Genomic DNA, 9788 nt, shown 5'->3' on the forward strand with positions numbered 1-9788 from the left:
TGCAATCTATTCATATGACAAAGGTCTAACATCCAGGGTCTATAAGGGACTTAAATTTACAAAAACAAAAATTAAATGTGGTCATAGGACAAAAACAGACACTTGTCTAAAGAAGGCATGCACATGGCCAAAAAACGTATTTTAGAAAGCTCAACATCATTGATCATTAGAGAAATGCAAATCAAAACCTCAATGAAATACCATTTCACACCAGTCAGAATGGTCATTATCAAAAAGTCACAAAACAACAGATGCTGGTGAGGTTGTGGAGGAAAAGGAATGCTTTTACACGATTACTGGGAATTTATATTAGTTCAACCATTACGGCCCACAGTGTGGCAGTTTCTCAAAGGTCTAGAAGCAGAAATACCATTTGACCTAGCAATCCCATTACTGGGTATATACTCAAAGGAATATCAATAATTCTATTATAAAGATACATGCATGCGTGTATTCATTGCAGCACTATTCACAATAGCAACAACATGTAATCAACATAAATGCCCATTGATAATTGACTGAATAGAGAAAATGTAGTACATATACACCATGGAATACTATACAGCCATAAAAGGAATGAGATCATGCCCTTTGCAGGGACATGAATGGAGTTGAAAGTCATCCTCAGCAACTAATGCAGGAACAGCAAACCAAACACTGCATGTTCTCACTTATAAGTGGGAGCTGAATGATGAGAACACATGGACACATGTAGAGAAACAACACACTGTGGCCTTTCTGGGTGGAGGTGGGGGTAGGGAGAGCATCAGGAAGAATAACTAATGGACGCTGGGCTTAATACCTAGGGGGTGTAAGATGATCTATGCAGCAAACCACCGTGGCACACGTTTACCTATGTAACAAACCTGCACATCCTGCACATGTACCCCTTAACTTCAAGTCAAAGGACAATATATATAATCTATATAGATAGATAGATAGATAGATAGATGATAGATAGATAGATAGATAGATGAAGCTCTCAGTGGCTGACCATCTATGTTAATTTGTGAGAAAACAAAATAGCCTTGTATGTGCCCTAAGCAAGGAGGACTGATGGGTAACCACAGAAACAATGCCCAACATCATAGCCATCATACTTGGCTCAATTACACATTTCTGACTAATGATTAAAGTTGAACAAACTTTCCATTTAACGGATGCCAAAACTGTTGCACTCAGATCAGCTGCAGACAAAAGCAGAGCTTTCAATAGAAAATTTAAACTAGTGGGATTATGACACTAAAACATTTGTTTGAAGAATTGTAATGGAAGGGGAAATATGAGTTTACTGGTACAATTCTGAAGACAAAGTCCTGTCAAAGTAAGGGATACCAAGAGATGGAAGTGGTCCAGTCAAAGCAAAAGTGAATAGGTCAAGAGCAAAGGTTATGTCAACAGCCTTATTGGGATCCTCAAGGCGTTTTGCTTGATTTCTTGGAGTGCCACACAATGGTAACATTTCCTTATTATGAGAGTGTTTGGAGAAACTTAGCAAAGCCTACCTGAAAAATGCCTGGGAAAGCTTCACCAGAGAGTCCTTCTTCATCACAGCAATGTTTCTGTTCATTCCTCTCATCAACAAAGGGCAATTTTTCAAGAGCTTTGGTGGAAAATCATTAGGCATCCACCTTACAGTCTTGATTTCACACTTTGTGATTTGTTTTTGTTTCCTAATCTTAAAAAGTCTGTGAAAGGCACCAACTCTTTGTTAATAATGTTAAACAACAAAACAAACAAACAAACAAACAAAAAACCTGCATTGGCATGATTAAATTCCCAGGACCCTCAGTTTTTTAGAAATAAACTAAATGGCTGGTAACAATGCTTACAAAATACTTTAGTTTGATGCAGCTTATGCTGATAAACTAAAATCAAGCTAATTTTGTTTCATGATCTAGATAATAATAGGCAAGTTAGTCAATTTCTCCATGTATCTCAATTTACCTATCTTGGGATTAGACATAGCATTATGCCTTATTAACAAAGTTTTGTGGTAATAAAAATAACTAGGAAACACTTTTTAAAACTTTAAATATAGTATAAAGAAAATAGAAATTATTACTATCCACTATTATAAAAGGTAAACAAGATTCAGACTCTGCCTTCAGAAACTTATACCAAATGATAAGATGAGTGGTAAATGTTCACTGCAATTTACATAGAACACAACCTTAGTCAAGGAGAGTTGTTGAGGAAATACCTACCCAGCTTTCAGGTACCACTTTAGGTTTTAGGCTCACTATGTAGCCATTCCTGACATGCAGGTATACAAAAATTTTTACTCCTCTCTGAACTTCTATAGTTACACTAATTTTATACCACTGTTCACATGGCATTTATAAATATATTACAAATATACTCATTATACACATATTAAAATAAATGTATTATAAATATTATAAGTGTATTATAAATATTATAAGTATTATAAATATATACTCTTGAATTAGTATGCATATGACTTGAGTTCTCATATCTAGAACTTTGAAGAAAAGAACTTTATAAAATAAGTTTTGTAGATATTTTATAGTTAAACTAATTGTTACTGCATGAATAAGTAACATAAGTAAGAAGTGAAAAGTTTTTAGAGATAAGAAAGTGCTATATGTGGAGAAAATTGAATTTTTGAAAATCCTGACTTAATAGAGAAACAGATTTTTTTAAGTTTAGCTTCATTTATTTTACATGACTTTGTTTCTGTACAAACAAAAGAATTACAAGATTTTTCCAGATCATTCAAATAAGAAAGGAAATAAGTCAATGATGCAGAAATTATTTTAAGATTTGAGCTAGTCTACAATCTGTTAAGATCTGAGAAATTGAACTATATTTGTACTATTTCCATATTAAACCAAGCAGCAAATCAATATTAATAATAACATTGTGCTTCCTGGAACTTTCTAAAGAGTCTATTAAAGTTTTGTTAGAAAGGATTGTTTTTTAAATTAAAAACCATGAGTGGTTCCAGGCAAATCCACATACCTATGCCATCATAATATCAATCAGGGAAAAACATGCTTGAGTCTTTTATGAAGACTAAATGACTAAGGAGTGGTGCATAAGTTTTCCCTGTTTCAACAAGCTGAGCACTTCCTTTTACTTCACATTTAAAAATTTTTTTTTCACACTTTATTTGGGAGCAGGTGGTGTTTTGTTACATGAGTACATTGATTTGCAAGACTGTGGTGCACCCATCACCTGAGCAGTATACACTGCACCCTATTTGTAGTCTTTTATCCCTCACCCCTTCCCAGCCTTTCCCCCTGTGTCCCTAAAGTCCATTGTGTCACTCTTATGCCTTGGCATCCTCATAGCTTAGCTCCCACTTACAAGTGAGATCACTTACAAGTGAGATCGTACAATGTTTGGTTTTTCATTCCTGAGTTACTTCACTTAGAATAATAGTTTCCAGTCTTATCCAGGTGGCTGGGAATGCCATTAGTCATTTCCTTATGTGGCTGAGTAGTATTCCATCGTGTATGTATACCATAGTTTCTTTATCCACTCATTGATTGATGGGCATTTGGATTGCTTCCACGTTTTTGCAATTGTGAATTGTGCTGCTATAAACATGTGTGTGCAAGTATCTTTTTCGTATAATCGCATCTTTTCCACTTGGTAGATACGCAGTAGTGGGATTGCGGGATCGAATTGTAGTTCTACTTTTAGTTCTTTAAGGAATCTCCACACTGTTTTCCATAGTTATTGTACTAGTTTACATTCCCATCAAGAGTGTAGACGTGTTCCCTGTTCACAGCATAAATGCCAACATCTACTATTTTTGATTTTTTGATTATGGCCATTCTTGCAAGAGTAAGATGGTATCACATTGTGGTTTTGATTTGCATTTCCCTGATCATTAGTGAGGTTGAGCATTTTTTCGTATATTTGGTGGCCATTTGTATATCTTCTTTGAGAATTTTCTACTCATGTTTTTAGCCCAATTTTTTATGTGATCATTTGTTTTTTTCTTGTTGATGTGTTTGAGCTTATTGTAGATTCTGGATATTAGTCCTTTGTCAGATGTACAGATTGTGAAGATTTTCTCCCACTCTGTGGGTTGTCTGTTTAATCTGCGGACTGTTCCTTTTGCCGTGCAAAAGCTCTTCAGTTTAATTAAGTCCCAGAAATCTATCTTTGTTTTTATTGCATTTACTTTTGGGTACTTGGTCATGAAATCTTTGCCTAAGTCAATGTCTAGAAGGATTTTTCCAATGTTATCTTCTAAAATTTTTATAGTTTCAAGTTTTAGATTTAAGTCCTTAGACCATCTTGAGCTGATTTTTATATAAACTGAGAGATGAGGATCCATTTTTATTCTTCTGCATGTGTCTAGCCAATTATCCCAGCACCATTTGTTGAAAAGGGTGTTCTTTCCTCACTTTATGTTTTTGTTTGGTTTTTTGAAGATCTGTTGGCTGTGAGTATTTGGGTTTATTTCTGGGTGCTCTATTCTGTTCCATTGGTCTATGTGCCTATTTTTATTCTAGTACCATGCTGTTTTGGTGACTATAGACTTACAGTATAGTTAGAAATGAGTAATGTGATGCTGCCAGATTTGTTCTTTTTGCTCAGTCTTACTTTGGTTAGGCAGGCTCTTTATTGGTTCCATATGAATTATAGAATTGTTTTTTCTAATTGTGTGAAGAATGATGGTGGTATTTTGATGGTTATCACATTGAATTTGTAGGTTGCTTTTGGCAGTATGATCATTTTCACAGTGTTGATTCTACCCACCCATGAGCATGGGGTGTGTTTTCATTTGCTTGTGTCATCTATGATTCCTTTCAGCAGTGCTTTGTAGTTTTCTTTGTAGAGGTCTTACACCTCCCTCCTTGGTTAGGTATATTCCTAAGTATCTCAATTTTTTTTGTAGCTATTGTAAAAGGGGTTGTGTTCTTAATTTGATTCTCAGCGTTGTCTCTGTTGCCATACAGAAGAGCTACTGATTTGTGTACATTAATTTGTATCTGGAAACTTAGCTGATTTCTTTTGTCAGTACTAGGAGGCTACTGGAGGTGTTTTTAGGGTTTTTTATGTAAACAAACGACAAACAGTGACAGTTTGTCTACATCTTTGCCAGTTTGGATGGCTTTTATTTCTTTCTTTTGTCTGATTTCTCTGGCTAGGACTTCCAGTACTATATTAAAGAGAAGTGGTGAGAGTGGGAATCCTTGTCTTGTTCCAGTTCTCAGAAGGAATGATTTAAACTTCTCCCTATTCAGTATTGTGTTGGCTGTGGTTTGTCATAGATGGCTTTTATTATATTGAGGAATGACCCTTGTATGATATTACTGAGAGTTTTATTTATAAAGGAATGCTGGATCTTGTCAAATGCTTTTTCTTCATCCATTGAGATCCTCATTCAATTTTTGTCTTAATTATGTTTATGTGGTGTATCACATTTATTGATTTGCATATATTAACCATCCCTGCATCCCTGGTATGAAATCCACTTGATCATGGTGGATTTTCTTTCTCGTATGTTGTTAAATTCAATTAGCTAGTATTTTGTTAAGAATTTTAGCATCTATGTTCATCGAGGATATTGGTCTGTAGTTTTCTTTTTTGGTTATGTCCTTTACTGGTTTTGGTATTAGGGTGATACTGGCTTCATAGAATATTTTAGGGAGGTTTCCCTGTTTCTCTATCTTGTGGAATAGTGTTAGATTGGCACCAATTTTTCTTTAAATGTCTGGTAGAATTCTGCTGTGAATCTGTCTGCTCTTGGACTTTTTTTGGTGGCAATTTTATAACTACAATTTCAATCTTGCTGCTTGTTATTGATTTGTTTGGGGTGTCTAATTCTTCTTGATATAAGCTAGAAGGTTTCCATCTTTCCAGGAATATATTAGTCTTTTCTAGTTTTTCTAGTTTTTGCACCTAAAGGTGTTCTTAGTAGCCTTGAATGATCTTTTGTATTTCTGTGGTGTCAGTTGTAATATCTCTCATTTCATTTCTTATTAAGCTGATTTTGATTTTTTTTTCTACTTTTCTTGGTTAATCTTGCTAATGTTCTATCAATTTTATTTCTCTTTCCACAAAACAAGCTTTTTGTTTTACCTATCTTTTGCATTTTTTTGTTTAAATTTCATTTAGTTGCACACTGATCTTGATTATTTCCTTTCTTCTGCTGGGTTTGTATTTGGTTTGTTCTTGTTTCTCTAGTTCCTTGAGGTGTGACCTTAGGTAGTCTGTTTGTGCTCTTTCAAACTTTTTGATGTAGGTGTTTAGGGCTAAGAACTTTCTTCTTAGCAGTGCCTTTGCCATGTCCCAGATGTTTTGATAGGTTATGTCTGTATTGTCACTTAGAAGAATTTTTAAATTTTCATCTTGATTTCATTTTTGACCCAGTGATTATTCAGGAGCAGGTTATTTAATTTCCATGTATTTGCATGGTTTTGAAGCTTCCTTTTGGAGTTGATTTCTAGTTTTATTCCACTGTGGTCTGAGAGAGTGCTTGATATAATTTTAATTTTCTTAAATTTATCGAGGTTTGCTTTCTAGCCTATCATGTGGTCTATCTTGGAGTAAGTTCCATGCGCTGTTTAATAAAATGTATATTCTGTGGTTGTTGAATGGAATGTTCTGTATACATCTGTTAAGTCCATTTGTTCCACGGTATATTTTAAATCCATTGTTTCTTTGTTGACTTTCTGTCTTGATGACTTGTGCAGTGCTGTCGGTGGAGTATTGAAGTCCCCCACTATTATTGTGTTGCTGTCTATCTCATTTCTTAGGTCTATTACTAATTGTTACATAAATTTGGGAGTTCCAGTGTTAGGTGCATACATATTTTCCTGTTGGACAAGGCCTTTTACCATTATACAATGTCCCTCTTTGTCTTTTTTAACTGTTTTTGCTTTAAAGTTTGTTTTTTCTGATATAAGAATAACTACCCTTGCTCGCTCTTGGTGTCCATTTTCCTGAAATGTCTTTTTCACCCCTTTACCTTAAGTTTGTCTGAGTCCTTATGTGTTAGGTGAGTTGCTTGAAGGCAGCATATAGTTGGTGAATTCTTATCCCTTCTTTAATTCTGTATCTTTTAAGGAGAGCATTTACATCATTTACATTCAATGTTAGTATTGAGATGTGAAGTACCATTCCATTCATCATGCTATTGGTTGCCTGTATACCTTAGTTTTTTGTTTTTGTTTTTTTAAATTGTATTTTGTTTTATAGGTCCTGTGAGATTTATGGTATAAAGAGGTTCTGTTTTGATTTGTTTCCAGGATTTGTTTCCAGATTTAGAGCTCCTTTTAGCAGTTCTTGTAGTGGTGGCTTCGTAATGGTGAATTCTCTCAGTGTTTGTTTGTCTGAAAAAGACTATCTTTCCTTCATATATGAAGCTTAGTGTCACTGGATACAAAATTCTCTGATAATTGGTTTGTTTGAGGAGGCTGAAAATAGGGTCTTAATCTCTTCTAGTTTGTAGGCTTTCTACTGTGAAATCTGCTGTTAATCTGATAGGTTTTCCTTTATAGGTTACCTGGTGCTTTTGTCTTACAGCTCTTAAGATTATTTTCTTCATCTTAACTTTAGATAAACTGATGACAATGTGCATAGGTGATGATCTTTTCGTGTTGAATTTCCCAGGCCCCCAATATCAGCCTAGAGTCTGGTAGACTTGCTGAGTGGCTAGATCCTGAAGAGAGATAACAATACTACAGCTCAACTCCCAGGAAGGCACATCTATAGGAAAAGGGAAAGAGTACTACATCAAGGGAACACCCTGTGCAACAAAAGAATCTGAACAACAGCCTTCAGCCCTAGACCTTCCCTCTGACAGAGCCTACGCAATGAGAAGAGTGTTCTTTGTGCTTTTTGTATTTGGATGTCTGGGTCTCTAGAATGGCCAGAGAAGTTTTCCTTGATTATTAGCCCAAATAAGATTTCCAAACTTTTAGATTTATCTTCTTCCCCAGGAACACGTATGATTCTTAGTTTTAGTTGTTTAGCATAATCCCAGACTTCTTGGAGGCTTTGTTCATATCTTCTTATTCTTTGTTCTTTGTCTTTGTTGGAGTGGGTTAATGCAAAGACCTTGCCTTCAAGCTCTGAATTTCCTTCTTCTACTTGTTCAATTCTATTGCTGAGACTTCCAGAGAATTTTGCATTGCTATAAGTGTGTCCATTGTTTCCTGAAGTTTTGACTGTTTTTTATTTATGCTATCTATTTTCTTGAATACTTCTCCCTTCACTTCTTGTATCCTTTTTTTTTGGCGGGGGGAGGGATTTTCCTACAATGGATTTTGCCTTTCTCTGGTGCCTCCCTGATTAGCTTAATAACTAACCTCCTAAATTTTTTCTCAAGTAAGTCAGGGATTTGTTCTTGGTTTGGGTCCATTGCTGGTTACCTAATGTGATTTTTTGGGTGTGTTAAAGAACCCAATTTTCTTATATTAACAGAGTTGTTTTTCTGTTTTTTTCTCATTTGGGTAGGCTCTGTCAGAGGGAAGGTCTAGGGATGAAGGCTGTTGTTCAGATTCTTTTGTTGCACAGGGTGTTACCTTGATGTAGTTCTCTTCTTCTTTTCCTATAGATGTGGCTTCCTGAGGGTCCCGCTGTAGTGATTGCTATCTGTCTTCAGGATGTAGCCACACAACAAGTCTACCACGATCTAGGCTGATATTGGGGACAGTCTGCACTGAGTCCTGTAATGTGGACCATCTGTGGGTCTCTCAGCCATGAATACCAGCACAGGATTCGGGTTGTCTCCCAGGTCCTGCAGGAGCGATCTTCTTCCTTCAGGGGGTCTGTGGGTACTCGCAGATTTTCTGATTTATTCCTGCAGTTGTTCCGGAGCAAAAATTCACAATGAGATCATCCACATACTGCTTTCTTCCTTTGGGTCAGAGCTGCAATCTAGTTCTGCCTCCCATCCACCATGAAACAGTTCCACATTGAAATAGATTATTTTCTAATGATCTTAAAAATTAGTGTAACTGAAGCCTATGTTGTGAGGTAAAAGTGAAAGTGGTAGGTCCCAGATATAGTAAATTAAATATTTTGGAAAAGAGCAGAATCTCATCATTTCCATAATTTCTAATGCTTATCAATGATACAAACTTGTAAGGTCTCTGAGGGCAGACTCAGTACTTACTACACATTTAGCATTTTCTATATATTTAATAGTACGACAGTCCTACATGTTTCTCGAATGAATGAATACATGATTGAATGAGTAATAAGCTTAATGTCAGATATATAATACTAAAAATCAAATTTTAGCATGGTTATTAGAGTCAAAGCCAGAAAAATAAATCTAAAACAAGTTATTAGTGGAGATAGTCTAGGTCAGTGTTAATAAACTAGAAATACCTGGGGGCTTTAAAAATCTTGACCCCCAGATCCACTCTGTAATAATTTAAGCAGAAGCTTGGGAGTGTGACTTATGTATCAGTATTTTATTGTGCATCTAAAATTGACAGCCAGTCAGATGATCAACAGAGAGTCAAGAAGAAGAAGCAAACAAACATGTCTTAACCAAGGAAGCAGAAAGTAAAGAATAATTAGATCAGGCACAGGGGAGAGGGTCAGAATTAATATATCTGCTATTAACTTGGGTCTTAGAGAAGAGATTGGCTAAACCTACCACATGTTTATCATCTCCCTCAACTGCCAAGGAGTGGATTAGGCATTATTTCTCACTTAGGTAATGGTATGGTTTGCCTGTGTCCCCACTCAAATCTTAACTTGAGTTGTATCTCCCAGAATTCCCACATATTGTGGGAGGGACCAGGGAGAGGTAATTAAATCATGGGGGCTGGTCTTTCCCATGCTAT

The sequence above is a fragment of the Pan paniscus genome, chromosome 9, assembly GCF_029289425.2.
Source record: "Pan paniscus chromosome 9, NHGRI_mPanPan1-v2.0_pri, whole genome shotgun sequence".
Lineage (NCBI taxonomy): Eukaryota > Metazoa > Chordata > Mammalia > Primates > Hominidae > Pan > Pan paniscus.